This window comes from Arvicanthis niloticus, chromosome 7 (genome assembly GCF_011762505.2).
Source record: "Arvicanthis niloticus isolate mArvNil1 chromosome 7, mArvNil1.pat.X, whole genome shotgun sequence".
Lineage (NCBI taxonomy): Eukaryota > Metazoa > Chordata > Mammalia > Rodentia > Muridae > Arvicanthis > Arvicanthis niloticus.
The window spans coordinates 42,704,778-42,721,903 of NC_047664.1; the positions used below are offsets into that span (position 1 = coordinate 42,704,778).

General features: G+C 41.1%; 1 protein-coding gene and 1 long non-coding RNA gene across 2 annotated transcripts in view; one reads left to right on the top strand and one right to left on the bottom strand.

The window, feature by feature from the left end:
- Positions 1-17,126, top strand: part of Stx18 (syntaxin 18) — an 89,688-nt gene that overhangs the window by 7,552 nt on the left and 65,010 nt on the right. The gene's annotated exons all lie outside the window — the stretch shown is intronic.
- Positions 8,408-17,126, bottom strand: part of LOC143443091 (uncharacterized) — a 37,764-nt gene continuing 29,045 nt past the window's right edge. Inside the window, exon 3 of the long non-coding RNA XR_013111818.1 lies at positions 8,408-9,085. This is a non-coding gene — a long non-coding RNA (uncharacterized LOC143443091). The remainder of the gene's footprint in view (positions 9,086-17,126) is intronic.

Here is a 17,126-nt window from a genome sequence, read left to right on the forward strand (position 1 = left end):
AAAATGGCAGAAAAAAGTATTCTTTGGACAATTTCAGAAATTGTTGGAAATTGAATCCTAACCCGAAGCTAAAATTCATCAAATGATTTTTATAAAATGAAACTTAATTTGGTAATTCAAACAGGATTTACAAAAAACAAACATTCTAACAAGATATACTCCAAAGATACACTAATTTAATATTTCCATGCCAAACAGTGATGGTATTAGAAATCTTTGTTTTCTGTATTGAAACCATGGCTCCTGTAGAAGAAAACTTTGTTCTGTAGAATCACCGCAGTTCATAACATGTGGCAGCCTTGCCTCTAAGCCTAAGGTCTTTCAGGCAGTGCTGGCTAGCATCACAGGATGTGACAGCATGCACAGTGCTGTTGGTTTAGAACTGGGGCTGCAGCGACATTGCACACTGTTGTGGGGCAGGTGAGTGCTGCCAGAGCACTGTCCATTATGGGTTAAAGTTTGAGTCAGGTTTTGTCCACTTTGTATTCAGAGACTGTTCATTGTTACCACATGTTTGCTCTCTGTTTCTAGTTTGTTGATTAGGAATTGGTTTTTGTTTGGATGTGAAATGCTTTCTTTCTCCCACACGCATATATCTGTGAAAATTTGGTCCACAGTTGGTGGTGCTATTTGGAGATATTGCACAACCTTTAGGAGGTGAAGCTTAGCTGGAAGAAGATGGCCACTGGAGGACAGACCTTGTGGATTTATCCCTGTCCTGTACTGGCCTCAGTGTGTTGCTTCCTTATCCACCAAGATGTATGCAGACAGCTTTATTCTCCCATTGTCATATACAGGAGCTGCCCTACTATCAAGCCTTCTTCACTGATAGTCAGCAGCCTCTCAGTCTATGAATTGAAATAAGCTTTTCTTCTCTAAGTTGGTGTTGTCAAGTATTTTGTTCTCAGTGATAGTGAAGACCCCCATACTCAGGAGACCCTTCCTCAAGTCTCAGGAAATCACAACCACCCAAAGATCACAAGAAACCATACCTGGATGCAATCAGCAGAGGTTTAATTAGGGAAGAGAGCTGGCAGCCAGCGGTCTGACTATATACTCACACAGGAGTAGAGTTCGACCCCGCCTGCCACTCTGAGGAGGGTTTTAAAGGGAAAAACCACAAACCAGGGGAGTGGGAAGGGGGTGAGGGTTTGCCAAGGATACATAACATAAGAATAGCGAAACATTCCAGAGAAACCCACCCTGAAAGGTTAATAGCCATGGAAATTACTCAGTACAATCATTTTTCTCAAAAATGTGGTTTTACCATATCACTGCCCTACCCTGTCAACTATCTATTAACTATTTCTTACTAGCTCCAGCCATAGAGCCACAGCCCTGTCATTGTGTTTTTACCACCTGAATGACTTTCATTCTTTACAGCCAGTTCCTGAAACTGGCCTGGCTTGTTTCAGAGAAAAGTTTCCATGTCCCTAAAAGAACTTAAAAAGCATCTATATATGTATATATTCTATAAAAATGATTTTTATAATTTTTCATTCTTCAATAGGAATGTAATATAGGAGTGCTCAGTGTGTATAGTATTCTGTTGGCTCTCCCAGCACACTTTGTAATTAATTCTTGAGAAAAAAAGGGAAGGAGAGAGGGGAGGAAGTAGGGGAGAGTTAGAGAATACTCTAGCTTTCTGGGTGGAAAATTAAGCAATGCTAGTTTACCTTAGCAATCCTTCAGATTTAAGAGAAGGTACTGGTCACTCATGTCTTAATTCCACACAGGAGAGAATAAATCTGAGAGATACTTGGTCTTTGGACTTAATTAGACTACAAGGGGTAGATGTCTCCTGGTGGCAGTGCTTCCTGGTAAACCTTGATTGAACATTGCAGCTGGGACCCAAAGGAGATCCTCCAACTTTGCTGTGCTTAGATCTGAGAGACGAATGAGTACTTAGTTCACACATCTAGCCAACAGCACAGGCTAAGACCAGTCTTGCAAATACAAAACAAATACAAAACCAGGACTGGGCTGGATCTTATGGCCAGTCAGCCTCACTGGGGTGCAGATTGGGACTAAGGCTTAGGAGCTCTGTTTGCCTCATTGTTTTGGTAGTGATGGTTGTGTTCCATGTTTCTATGGTCAGTGGGTTGATGATTCTCTTCAGCATAATAAGAACAGTGTTCGTGGAGAGGTCCCTTTTTCCTCATCTTTAGCTTGCAGAGCACCAACACTTCACCATGTCACCTACTAAAACTTAGACTTAAAATAATTCCCTCCCCTATAACAATTTTCATAAGATTCTTTCTGTCTACACTCTAGTTTCACTTTGGAGGTGTTGGACTCTAAGATCTAAACCAGGGGACGTGCTCCCACAGAAACACGCACAAACAGGGGATTCGCTGCAAAAACAAGAGGTTTAATGGTAATGTAATGATAATAACCAGTGCACTGGGTTCCTTTGCATGCAGGCAAGATGAACCTTGAGCTAAAGCTAAGAGCAGTTTTTATACAGTTTAAGGGGTGGACAGTGACTAGGCACAATATGATTGGCAGAACAGTGTGACTTTTAAACTGATTGGTCTTTGGGGAATGAGGTGGCAAGGACCTCCTTTGTCTGTGTCAAGGGTTGGTCCATCTTGCAAATGTGTCTTTGTGCTCTAGGCCTTCCCCACCCAAAGTGGGTTCTCTTCCTAGTGGTCTGAGGAATGTTAATCAGCCTCTCCCTTCTTCCTCTGAATGTTAATCCTGCAGGGTAATCCAGCAGGTGTCCTCTAAGGAATGTGCTCCTCCCGGGATGTGTCCTGGAGCAGTTAATTTTTAAGTTTAACCAAATTCCTACAGAGGATCAACAATCAGATCTGTTTGCATACTGCAAATATAACTGTGTCTGTTGGAGCAGATAATCAGCCAGCCTTGTGCTAAATTGTTAAGTCAGAAATACAGTTGAACTTCCACTTCGTAGGGTGCTCCTACAGAAGCTGTGCATTCATTTAACTGTGGATTGAAAATTGAAAAACTGCTATGTACTGAACATGCACTGATATTTCTTCTTGTCACTTCTCTGAGTTATCCAGCCTAACAACTGTTTACCTAGCAGTGAGCTTCGTTGTGTTATAAACATTTATAGTGTGGAAGATGGCACATTTTGTGCCATTTAATGTAAGAGACTCACGTTTTGTGAATTTTGTGTGCACAGGGACTCTAAAACCTGTCCTCTGTATCACTGAGAAGGTCACTGTGCCAGGTTGTTGATTATTGCAAGCACTGTAACATACTCAGAAGAGCCCACATTTTCAAAACTTGTCATTTTTGAGTGGCTTCTCTAGGCAGGAGGTCTTTGATTAATCTCAGTGTTTTACTTTTTAAGGGTTAGAACTGTGATGCCAAATGTATAATGCTGGTTATGTTGTACATAATATAGTTTTAGGGTTTGTAAACTTGATGCTTGAGGTTTCTTGTTATGTGGAAATCCATATGGGCTCTTTCTGGTGGGTGAAAGATCAGTGAGGTCTACGAATGTCTGTCATTCCTACAATAAGAACTCCTTTCAATTAAAACACAGATCAGGTGTGGTGGCACACACCTTTAATCTCAGCCCTCAAAAGGCAGAAACAAGTGGATCTCTAAGGTCAAGGCCAGCCTGGTATCTATATATTCATTTCCAGGCCAGCCAGGGCTTTGAAGTGAGACTCTGTCTCAAAAAACAAAACAGAATAACAAACAAACAACCCCTGCCATACCACCAAATAAATAAATAAAATTATCTTAAAAAGAAACTCCTTAACTGCCAAGAGTTTGACTTGGACCAAGGACAAGGAAATGGGCTGCTTGGTAGGAATATGACATTGGCTAAGGACAAGGAAGTAGGCCTCTGGCAGGAATGTGACATTAGGCTAGAACAAAGAAGTAATTTCAGGCAGGAATCTAAATCTTAGGCTAGAACAAGGAAGTAGGCTTCAGACATGAAAATGACATTGGGCTAGGACAGGGAAGCAGACTCAGCTATTTTGGTCATCCTGAGAAGACCTTAGAAACCCTGATCTTGGGAGTGGTCACAGAACTTTGTTTGTTGCCTTGCTTGTTCTTTGACTATTTGTGTTTATTGTATAGCTTGTTCCTTGATTTTTGCATCTATTGTATTGCTAGTTCCTTAACCTAGAACTTACCTTAATACTTGCATGTAATTAAAATGGTATAAAAGCATAAAGGAGGGGTCGATGGGATGGGGGTTTCTAGGGAGGGGAAATGGGGAAAGGGGATGACATCTGAAATGTAAATAAATAAAATATCCAATTAAAAAAAAAAAAAAAGAAACTCCTTGAAAGTTCCTCTTAGAGAGTGGTTAAACCCCAAAGAATGAGAGGTGAACTTGTTGAATGAGCTTACACAGAAAGCTTACAACATAGTTGACATGGTAAATGCTGAGAACTTTTTCTGACTTGGCTTTGACATTATCTAAGTCTGGAGATTTTTGCTCGCGTTTTTGCCTATATAATGTGGTCTAACATGTGTCTGTCAAAATGTTTTTATCCTGGGACTGGCAAGCTGGGCTCACCCAGTCAGTGTTTTCTTCCTTTTACAAGATGTTTCTACCTACTTAGAGTCAGGGATAAGAAGGCTACTAAAACAATCTTCTACCTTTTAAGGGGCACCATCTTCAGCTCTGATTTTGTAGTCTAAGTAGACAAGCAACAAGACATTGTGACTCATGAGAACTGAGAAAGGAATTAAAAGAGTATGTTTTGAGTTAGAAGTCCTTTTGGCCCTAGGCAGTAATTAGCTGTATGGTCCTGCAGACCCCTACTCTCTGCACTCATTGTTCTTAATGAGAGGTTGTGAGTAGCTGTTCCTTGGGAGCCTTTGCAGCAGGATAGTCCCATGGTTTGTTCTGTTTCTGTCCTGAAATTCCTAGGGTGTATTTTAACATTCTTCTTGATGACAACTGCTCATTGCCTCGAGATATTTTCCTCAAGTCCCTCTATGCTTAGAAATTTTCATTCAGATTAAAAAAAAAATGATTCTTTCAAAGTTGACATTTTGCAAGTTTTTTTTTTTAAACAAATGAGTTTAATAATGGTATGTACTCTCACAATGAACTACTGTCAGTAACATACATAATTGAAACTGGTTGTTTTAAAATTTGATCATAAAGGTAGTATATGCTCATTAAACAGGATAGATGAAGAAGAATGGGCATTATGTATAACTTTCTAGACTTTTATTTAAATGAATATAAGATTCTCCTATAGTACACTTCTGGTTTTGTTTTGCCTTTTCTGTATTTCCTCTATTTCACTGTGTTGGCTATCGTTTCTCTGTGTCAGTATGCATTGCTCTATTCCACTAATTTATTTGGCTGCTTGCCTATTAGAAATGCCTCATAACTGATTTACCTGACTACCTGTTGAAATATTGAGACTAACTGCTTCCAGCTTGGCACTGTTTTAAACAAATGGAACATTTTTACTAAATTTGTTTCAGATTTATCTTAGCTTCTTAAAAGACAACAACTAGAAATTTAATTTGTTTTATGTTTAATATTTTTCTCAAATAAAAAGTTTGTATGTCTTGATGTTGATAAGAAGAAATGATTACTGAATCATTTGATAGCATGAGATTACATTAGAATTTCCTAGGCATATGGAGAAGGTGGTAACTAGTAGCTAGGTCTGGTCACTTAAGCCCATAATTCCAACTCCTGGGCAGCTCTGGCAGGAGAACTGCCATAAGTTTGATGCTGCCTGGGCCATAGTAAGTTCTGTGGAGCCATAAAGAGCAAGTCTGGCCAGGGGTTGGGGGAATGAGGGTGGCCAGCATAACAGTGGGTGCTGCTGTGACAGGAAAGGACTCCAGCTGCTAGGCCCGAGGGTGCTTGTAGCTAGTGCTGTAGGGGTGGGTGGGGTGAGGTTTGTGGCTTGATCATGGAAGTGTACAGACACCAGAGGTGATCCCAAATCTATTTAATGGCCACTTAAAATAGAACAGAAGCATTTATAGTCATAGCAAAAAAGAACTTTTAGCAATAACTTTGAAAAGAAACGTAAATGACCCAGTTCTGTAGTGATCTGGAAGACCTGGGTATAGAGAAAGACACTGTGAACTTGGGAGGGAGAGCAAGTATTGTAGGGATTAGTCAATCTAAGTTAGCTTGCAAGTTTGAGTTAGTTCCCATCTGAATTCTAACAGAACTTTTCTGAGAAGAACGTGGAAATAGTTGCCGGTTCATCTAGCAAGATATCAGTGAGGACAGGTGACTGAACTTTTCAAAACAGCAGAGAGATATGTGTTGGCAGAGTGGGGGTGCTGGCCTTTTCATGCACAAGGCTCACCACAGCGCCACATAACAGATACAAGCAGATGTGATGCCTTCCTGAGGCCTTTAAGCCTGGGACTGTGTTCTTTAGAGTTATCTAAGATTTCAAAGGAGGCATATAAATCATTCTTACATGTCTTAGTGTATGTACATACAGTATGAATGGACTAGAGATTTAGTTAGGAAAGGAAAATAGAAGAAAATGGGAAGGGAATGTTGCTTTTAGAGATGGAGGGGTATTCTTGAGTCTTCGAGTTAGCAGCACCTTAATGACATTAATGATCCTGACCCTGATGAGAGTGTAGGGGAATTGTTAGTCAAACTTGGCATGCTAAAGCATGTATCATGGTCCAGGAAGAATTTCTTTATTGCCAGGTTAGGTTTAAAGTTCAATGTCCTAAACTATGGGGACAAAACAACACACTTCAAGCATGGAGATATCCGCTGGCTGGGGAAACCATAGCAACTAGGCTGTTGCTACTTGGGTGATGAACTGTGTGCTTCCTTGTTTTTGCTTCTGTCATTCAGAATTTCTTTAATGAACACATGTTACTTTTGTATAAAATGCAGAACAGAAGTGAACTGCCTAGAAGACAAGATTTTACTTGCAGTAGGAATTGAGGAAGAATTAAAAGCTTTTGATTAGAAAAATGTTATGGTAAGGAGTATGTATGTATGTATGTATTAGATGTGCTGTGGAGGGGCCCCTATTTAAAGGATGTCTGTGGAAAAGCCTTTTGTAAAGGGAGTAATTTTCCTGAAGCTCAGATGGAGTTTTCAGATTCTTTTAACCTGCTGAAGAAAATCACCCATAAATGTTGTACTGACCTCTTAGCTTCCTGACTGTTACTGTAAAAATAAGCCTTAACCATAATCACTATCACTGAGCACCTGCCCTGCCTGGCCTTGTGTAGCAGCTGTCATTGACTGTCCTGAAAGCTAAGGGCCTACACTGTGAAGGGCATGGGGTTCACTTCCCTGGCTGATGTTCTTAGCACTGGAGATGTGAAGAGTGGTGAGAGGGTACCTGTCCCTGGCCAGCCTGCTGTGCTTGCAGGCTCTCAGGTATAAATTTTCTCCTGAGGGAACTGCACTCTATGGCCTCCCATGAGCTGGGTGGGCCTCTGGGCTCTGCTTCATGATGTATTGCCACATCAGTTTTCCTTAGGAGCATAATTTGGCCTATAAGTCACATAGATTTGAAAGTACCTGACTAGTTTGGGAGAAATAAAACTACGACTGCTGAACCAGGCTTTTTTGAGGGGTATCTTTAAATTCTTCCTTCCCTTCCCTTGCTGTCTCTTTTTTGAACCAATTTTCTAGCAATGGCTTATTTCTTATAGATAATGTTGTTGTTGATATAAGCTCTGGAGGAATAGGGAAAAAACCCGACCTTGTGTTAGTGAAATCACTGAGTTTATAGGGAATAGACACTTGAGAAAATACAACTCTGCTTTTCATGGAGCTAGGGGCTGAGATGGCTTTCTAGAATTGCCCAGTAAAGCAGGGGACCTGTCATTTTGCCATTAGGTGTAGGACCCTAATGTTGGGGAGGAAGCTGGCTACTACTCAGGACTTTGTCTTGCTAACAGTCTCCAGTAGTTGAGGTAAAGGATCCTCAGTCCTGAAGGCTCAGATTCTACACTAGCATTGAGTTGGGATAAGATTAAGAAAACCACCAATTTCCTGATATCTGAAAGGAGACATTTATTTAGCCCATGAATGTGCCATGTTCATGTATTTGGTCTTGAGAACCCAGCAAAGAGATGAATTCTCATGGACTTCTAGCCTAATGGGAACTTACTGTAAACAAATACCCATGAGACTTTGACAGGAACTCAGAGTTGTCTCAGGTACTCCCAAGTCTCCTGTAAGTGATAGGCAAAGTGACAGGGGAACTTTGGGGGTTCAGGGGGCAAGAGATTACTTCTGAGTGAAATTGAAAGGCAATTTTTGGGGAAGAGGTGATGAGTACATCTCTTAAAGGCTCATATATCATAACGCGCACCTCCCGTGTCGCCCCACGCCCGTGGAAGAGAAACACGAGAGACAGTATTCGGGTAGTTACTGCAAAACGAGGACTTTACTTCTTGTCACGGTAAAGCGGAAAGACGGAAAAAGCCGGAAGCGGCCTAGCTTAAATACACCCTAGAGTGACGTATTCACTTCTGATTGGCTGTTCGCTCACCACCCAATATTATGCCTCGGGATTGGCAGTGACTTTGGCGCGCTTTATGCCTTTGCAGCTGCGCAGTTACTTGTTTACTACTGGGAAGACACGTGGCCAGCGCCATCTTGGAATGGTGGATTATACCACCGTTAACAGCGGCTTCCTACAATACATTTTCTGTGTGGGAATCAAGAGAGGGGAGACAAGCTAGGAGTGAATGGGAGACTCCAAGGTGGACACTCAGGATAGCAGCTCAGACTGAGTAAAGCTCAGCTTAACCAGGATGAGGATGAGGAGACTGTGGATGTGCTGTATATCCCATGACCCCTGGGATCCACTCTGTCTAGGCCCCCTCCCTTTGTCCAGGATGTGTATCTTAATGGATAGCATGCCAGGATGTCCTTGCTTCTGGTGGGAGTTGCAGGGGAAAATTCCCATTGGATAGTAGAAGGCTGAATAAGAGGAGTGGGCTTGGCACTTGGATACCAGCTTTGTATCCATAGCCCACGATTCCATTTGGTATCTGCTCACATCTAGAGTTTTCCTTGTGTATGTCAAACATCTTGTATATCAGGATGGGTTTAGCTTGTATCGTGGTAGCAGCCAGCCATGCTCAAGGATGCATTACAGTCCCACTCAAGGTGACCCTGGAAAACAGTAACAAGGGGAAAACTCCATGGTGACTAGCACTTTGGACAATTCATCTCTGTCTCTCTTTTTAAGGTGAGTTTTGTTTGATCTCTGTTTTGCACCCTTCCTTTCTAGCTCAGCATTTCAGAGGAAAAGTCAAGTACTTTGAGCTTCAGTGTGCTTTTTCTCAGTGATATGGCAGTTATACTTTTCCTCCAAATACGACCTGAGAGGTTAGAGGTGGTAAATGGCTCTATGGCACACTGACTGTAAATCTGAGCTGAAATGGAATCTGTAAGCCATTATCAGATTCCAAATCAAGCTGCTGTGGCCTTCTCCAGTTTTTGTTTCAGTAAAAGTATGTTTTCATTCTGTCAGTGGACAGTTCACACACCTACTATTAAAGGAGTGTTCACAGTAAATACTTGATGTGAAAGAGACTAGTTAAATACTTCAGCTTCAAGGGATTCTGTTAGAGTAATAAGGAAATTACATTTAATTTTGAATGGAAGAAAGATTTTTAATGCCATTCCCATTATGCATCTATCATCTACATGCCATGCTGGTTTTTGTGAGTGAATTCCCGAAGCACAGTTGGTCTCTATATAGGTAGAAAGGAAATATTCCTGCCGAATACAGAGTTGGATGTCGCCTTCTTAACTGTGGAGAAAAGCATACTTCTCCAAAGAATAGAATGTGATGGTTGATTGGAAACTTTTGGAACTGCAGTTTTTAGTTCTACCTCCTGAAGTAAGAATGAATGAATATATATATATATATATATATATATATATATATATATATCCCCAGATGAAGGCGAGGTGAGGTACTTTATATCCCTAATTGACTCCAGACACAGGCCTTGATTTGTAAGCAAGCTATGACAAGAGGAAGTAAAACTAGATTAAGAGTAGGAAGGGGAGAGATAGGAGAGGTGATGAATTTTTTGGAAGCTTCTAGATACCTGTCTGTGAATAAGCAATCAGAAGTCTGCAGCCATGCGTCAGTTATGTCAGAAGAGGAAATCTGGAAACATCTCAGTCCAAAAGTAGACCCTCTCTTTTGTTTAAGAGTCTGTCTTGATCATTGCTTGGTACAGTCTGGAGAGGTCAGGTGCTTGCTTCTGGACCATTTCACTGACCAGCAGCGTAGCATCATCTGCTGTGAAGCACAGGACAAGGTGTCTTGGAGGACAGCCTTTTCTGCTTACACTTTGACATTGTGACATTGTTGTAGATCATGTAAATAAATGTCCAGGAGTCAGCTGTCCTTAGTGACTACAGCTGTCCTCAGTGACCACAGCTGTCCTCAGTGACCACAGCTGTCCTCAGTGACCCACATCTGTAGTTTTCTCAATTATTTTCCCCTTTCCTGGTCATTCCTGTCGGCTTAGTGACCTGGGCCCAGGGGACAGGCAGGCTTTTTGTCCCATTTCTGTTATAGCATAAAGCACATGGTTTAGTGTATATCTGGGAGCAAAAGAAATTAATTAGCCACAGCTTTCTTCCCCCTCATGTCTGTTTCACTGTGGTTATATGAGTTCTGGCCACCTAGAGCTTGTGGAAAGCATCAGGCCTTTTTTCTCTATGTAGCCAGTCCACTATGCAGAAAATGTAATTTTCATCATCTTTCTTTTAACTCAAAACCCTCCATTATTGCCCACTTCCTGCAGGACAAGCTCTCAGTTACTTAGCTGGTATCCAGAAGGCTTTATAAAACTAGCTATGTCCTTCCAGGGTGAGTTCCATGCTTCTCTGATGGTCCTATCAGCTTCAGCCAAGCTTCCCGTTCATAATCCCACCTGCCTTCCTGTCTCCCTGCTTGGCTGCCGCTCTTTCTCCTGCCTGGGCTACCCCCTCTCCTTTGCTTTCTCAAATTTGACTTACCTTAAAAGACTAGCCATGCTCTAACCTACACCAAAGTGGAGCCCATTGCTGTCTGCTTTATTTATTAAGTGAGGGACTCTTTCTGACCTGTAACATCTTCTTTATTATTGCTATATGTAATTTGTTGATCATACAAAAGTTAACTTTCAAGATGAAACTGGACAAGTACTGTTGTGTGAATTCTGTGTGGCAGTTGTTACTCTGGGTAATGGAGAAGGAAGGAGAGGTCAGGACTCTGCCTTCATGTTTCTTTCAGAGGATATAAACATCTAATGGTCCTTACGCGTCCTTGTACAGCCACAGCCTGGCAGAGTCTGGCCTATAGTATGGTCTCATTACATGGTTATGGTTATAGACGAATCAAAGGCTCTCCCTGGATATTTGTTTATTGTTTGACCAGCAGGGGTAAGTCCCCCTCTTCATTTTGCCTTTCCTGGGCAGTTCTTCCTGCAGCATGGCCCCATCGCCTGCCTTGGGTTCAGACTGAAATTTGAATCTGTTTTTTGTCCTCTTCCTCTCTGAGAGGCTGGTGAGCTGTTCAGTCCTGTCCTCACTAGAAGCCTTCCAGCATATCAGAGCTTCTCAGATTAAGTTAGCCCAAAACCTTTCCTGGGCTTCATAAAACCATTTAGTTGCTGTTAAAGAAGCAGGCATTTGTGTTTGTTTTTAACTTCTTCCAACTCTTCATAAAACTTAGTTCTTTTCATAATACCACTAAAGGGTAACTACAGGGGCCTGATAGACATTGTCAGGAATGAAAGGCATTCTTTTAAAATCTCTTCTATTTGTAGTATGCTGTTAGCTGCCTGCCTCTAATCTTGTCAGCTATAACCTGGGATCTGCTCTCACCTCTCAATATTTGTTGTTATGCTCCCCCTCCCCCAGCCCCACTTCAGTGTAGGTTAGAGCATAGCTGGCCTTACAGGTAAGTCAAATTTGAGACCGCTGAGGAGAAGGAGTGGTCTAAGCAGGAGAAAGAGCAGCAGCCAACCAGGGGGACAGGAAGGCAGGTGGGATTATGATGTTCTGTAATACATACCTTGATTCTTTTCTCACAAATATTAACTGTACACTATCAGGAGTCTTATAGTTACAATTACAAAGACCTCAACACAAATCAGATTGGCTTAGATGATCAAAAGATTTTATGGATTGATATTACCGATTGGCTGGATTCAGTTGACCTAACAATGTCACTACCTGATGAGTTTTCTTTGTTCCCTCTCATCAGCCTCTTAGTGTTGATACTTCTCTGTAACAGGTTTTGTTTGTTTCTGTACTCCTTTTTTAGGTCACATGAGCCTTTTGTTTGTTTTGTTTTTTTGAGACAGGGTCTTTTTATGTAGCTAGTTCTAGCTGTTCTGGAACTCACTATATAGACCAGGCTAGCTTTAAATTCACAGAAATCCACCTGCATCTGCCTCCTGGTGCTGGGATTAAAGGCATACTCCTCCATGCCTGGCACCGTGGGCCCTTTTTATCCTATCGTAAAAATACAAACATTACCTTTGCCACTTAAAGACCCCCATAAGCCTTTGTTTTGTGGTAGCCAAACAAGAGCTGCTCTGTCCTTCTAACACCCACACAGATGCTAGGGGCTCAACTGGTTGAATCAAAGGCCTGTCCTAAAGCGCAGGCCTCCCTAGGAAATGGATAGTATGTGTATCTGGGCCATTTAGCTCACAGATCTTCAGCTGCAGTCTGTCACTGCTGAGTGCTGGGGAGGAGGTTTCCAAAGGAAATGTGGGAGCTCCTCAGAAGGAGCCGTGCATAATGGTGGCAAGAAAGAGATGCATTACATTCAAAGTCGTGCTCCCTCACTCCATGTCAGACACACTATTAGTTACCTCTGAGAACTAGGTCTTCCATTTCTCACTCCTGAGCTCTTCTGTTTGAGCATCCACTATGTCTAGCAGGCTAACACTAGCAATATCATCTCTGATGGTGAGCATTCGAGTCTAGTTAAAGGATAGACTGGCATTAAGGTACATAAGGAAAGCCTGTTGTGGTAAGTGCTGTCACCACAGTGGCAGGTGGCAGAAGGGGAAGCGAAGTACTCACACAGGGGAGCTGACTTCTCAGCTTGACCTTACAAGGTACAAAGGGATTATCCCAGTTGTGAAAGGAATGGCTTTCTCCTGAAGGCTGATGTTATCAACTGTCAACCATTTCTGTCGGGACTGACACGGGCAGATATAGTTGGAGAGCTCCTTCTGCTGCCTCTTGTGGGTCAGGCTAGCACAAGGACAATGACCTGGTCGTCCACCACAGTAAGAATTTAGGCCTGAATTTAAGTCAATAGCTGTAGGGACAGAAGATTGAATCAAGACATGTCTAATAGGAAATAAGCTTTGTAGGATAAAGAGATGACATCAAAGATGCCATGGTGGTTTGGTTGGAGGTAGAAGTGACTTGGGGGGTGCTATTTGATTTTGTGCTATTATCTGAGGTACATGGCCAACAATCAGGTAACACGTTGATCAGGTGCGAAGACAAATGTGTACCTCAAGACTGGTTTTGATGCTGGGGACAAAGACCTAAGTGACATGAATATAAGAGGAGACTAGACTTTGGAGAGTAAAGAAGAAAGGGCTTGGGGTAAATTGTAGGGAAAGACATTGAGGCCCTCCACATAACACACAGATTAGTTCTTGATGAAGATGGTGTCACCTAAGGTGGCTTATAGCATGAGGATAATGGCAGAGACCCTGGACTTCTCTGTTCCTGGAGAGTGATTTGTGGCCAAGGTACTTATTATTATTAGCTCTGCTTTCCTCCTTGGTGATAGGTGAAGAAAGTAGTTTTTAATTGAGGGAATTAAAATGAATAAAAGGCTTTGAAAGTGCTCAGCCTAGGCAACAGATGTGTGGGCCACTCTGCATATGTACACTCCTGTCTCTGCATTGGGCTACCGATCTAAGTACAGAAATAGCTTATTTGGACTTAAATGTATTTGTTGCCCTGAAAACTGGGGCGCAAGTGTCTGCAGCCTTGAAGGCTTTTCAGATCATGTATTGTTTTTTTTTTTCCTGCTTATTATCAGTGTGATCATTGATGTAGATGTGATCATCTTTTGTTTCTTTTACATTTTATGTATATTTTTTATTGTTCCTAATGCTTCATAGTGTACAGTTTCCTGTCTTTCCTTCCTGCTCCCCTTCTTTCTCTCATTCCCTTTCCAATTTCCTTCCTCAGAATCTTTCCTAAGACTGGCATGCTCCACTAGTTGCCCACATTAGGCAGTTTGTGGCATATTACTTCAATCAGGCTACTTTTCTCATCCATCTGTAGACATTAGCAATAGTTTTGAGGCTTCTCCATCAGGGTTCAGAATCTGAACATGCTGTCTTTTCTTCCTCTTCCGTTTTCACAAGTTGATGTCTTAAACCACTACTGGATCTGTGTGCCCATAATAACCTAAGCAGCATGAAGCTGGAATCCAATTTAAAGGAGAATATTGCACCAAGTCCATTAAGTTTTGGTCTTTTTTGAGCCTAGATTAAAATAGAATGGTATTCAGAGTGTGAATATGTTGCTGAATCCCTAACACTCATTGAGCCTGGCATCGTGTGTGTTCATTTTTCAGTAACTGGGTGGGTCACTTTTTTATTTATTATGAACACAAACACTGATGCTAACAGCTGACATGTGAAAGGAAAGAAGGCGCTGGTGATGAAAACCATTTAATGATTAGTGAGGAAACAAATATTGTTTAATGAAAATAAAAACCATGTCGAAAGAGCCTAATGCTGACTTTTGGAAATATAAGCATGTTGCGGTCTTTTGTGTACCCTCTGTCCTGTACAGTAGATATTGTTTAAAATTGCTTGGGAACTGGAGCTTGCAATTGTGAGCCTGGAATGTCCTGCAGATAATTAAGTTGTGGTCAGGCTTTGGAAAAATAAAAAGTTCTCGAACTATGATTTTATAAACATGCTACAATAACATTTCTTTATATTTAACAGTTTCTTATAGAAAGTTGATACTCTCATGAGGCATTGATTAAAGGTAAAACATCAAGAAAGAAAAAATATTAAATTAAAACTTCACTTAGGATGTTGACAGTTGGCTTGTAATATTAAACAGATGTGTATGTTCCTGGGGATAGTCTTCTTTCTGAACTGAATTGCTAAGTTGTACTTTTTAAAATGACAACTACAAATTTTTGATCAGTTAATAATTTTAAATACCCGTTCTACAATCTTCAGTATCTAACTTCATCTGTAGTTTGAGCCTTCTCAATGATATAATGACTGGTGAGACCTTTGCTGCCTCTTCTAAAGCCTTTCATTTTCTCCACCCCCACCCTCAGTCTTGAAGCTTAGCCCTGATCTTCTGATTTCATGATGCAGTCTTGGAGATTGATTCCTTGAAATAATTTTAGGATCATTGGGTGGAATTCTACCCTGGCAGATTTATGTCTGTAGTTTCCTCCCATGTAAGCTTTGCTTTGGCATTTGAGCACACAAGCTGACCTACATTGTGGTATTGTGTTTGTGTGGCCAATTGTAAAGGCTTCATAATATGTCTGTAGAGTCAGCCATGCAGATCAGCCCATACCCCACACTGTGGGGCCAAAGAAATGCCAGTGAGGGGACCTAGAGGAGACCTGGCCAGGAGGGAAAGAGCTGCAGTGACCTGGCTTAGGAGGGCTTTACCCTTGCACTCTCTAAGGCCAGAGTCTAGTAAGGACAGTGGGCTTGAGAGGAAAAAATGTGGGTTACATGGGCAGGGGAGTTCCTTTAATGGCATGAGGTGAAAAAAATACTTGGTGACATCATAGAGTCTTAAGATCTTTTTGTATGACTAGATAAACACTCTATTGTTGTGTTTAGGTTAATGCAAATTTTAAATGTATACATTTTTGTTGTTGTAGTCCTTAATATGCAAGCATCTTAAGTTTTCTGAAAGGTGTCTGGTTACACTGGACAGAGCCTTGGGGCCTTGGATACACTTATTTATCTTGGAGCCATATATTGTTTGCACAGTCTTCTTTGGGGAATCAAAGTTTTTTCTCTATGGATTGTATTTGGTCATCTCTGATTTGGGGCCTTAAGTATATGGGAGATACTTTTAGTAAAAAAAAGGCTTACTAGATTATCTTTAAAAAATTTGTTTTATAATACAAAAATGTATTTTGCTCTAAGAATGATGGATTCTCCTTAATCGCTTGCTTCTTCAGTGCGACTGTTCTTTGTTTATATGAGTGTGTATATATTTGTGATGTATGTGTTGTCTGTATGTGTGTATCCATGTGTGTGTTTATGTATATGGTGTGTATGGAGAATGAATTTTGGTGTCTGTTGTTTTCGCAATTTAATTCAATTCTCCTGAAAGTGAGAATTAACTCACTGGTTAACTGCACCCTTTTGGAAAGACTTGGAATTATGAGCTATGTACCAAAGTAAATTCAGTTTAATTTGTTGCTCTAGAAAGAGCCACCCTTTCTTAACTTAAGACTCTGAAAGGCAATAAAATATATCATTAGGGAGTTGTATGTATTGGTTTTTCCCCTAGTCTTTATACTGTTGCATTCCAATTCTCTTCCAATGTTTTGCTATTAAGGACTAATGCAAATATTTTGGATAGTTCTCTCTAACCAGAATTCATAATTATTAACAGATTTAAGTAGAAAATTCTGTTTCACTCTGCTATTCTTACTGCATCATAAGATAACTCTGTAAATGATATTCACTTATAGATATTTTGGCTAGCTCACAGACCCTAATTTTAGTATTACGCTTGACTGAGCAACAAGCTGCTGTGATCAGCTAAGGGAATTGTATTAGGCAGGCTTTATTTTCTGTGTCTGTAGTTTGCAGTGCCTTCCACTCCACAGAGAAGCACAACTTTAAGAGTTGGTTTTTCAGTTTTCAAATTTAATAAGGGCAGTGGAAAGCGGCAAGTTTCTTGGAGCAGATGATGATGAAGTGCCTGTGCTGTGAGATTCACACACCTCATTTGGTCCTCACTTTTCTTAGTTGTTTTTCAGAAAGTGAAGTCGGTATGTTAAGGAAGAGGGGATACAATGTTCCCTCCCCAGGATGTGAGTTCTTAGGTCTCTTCACCTCTCAGTTGCAACTTGGGAAGGTGTTTATTGGTCCCTAGTGGTCTGAAATGGGAACTGCATCTCTTGATTTTTTTTTTTTTTTCTTTCTCGTTAGAACTTTTC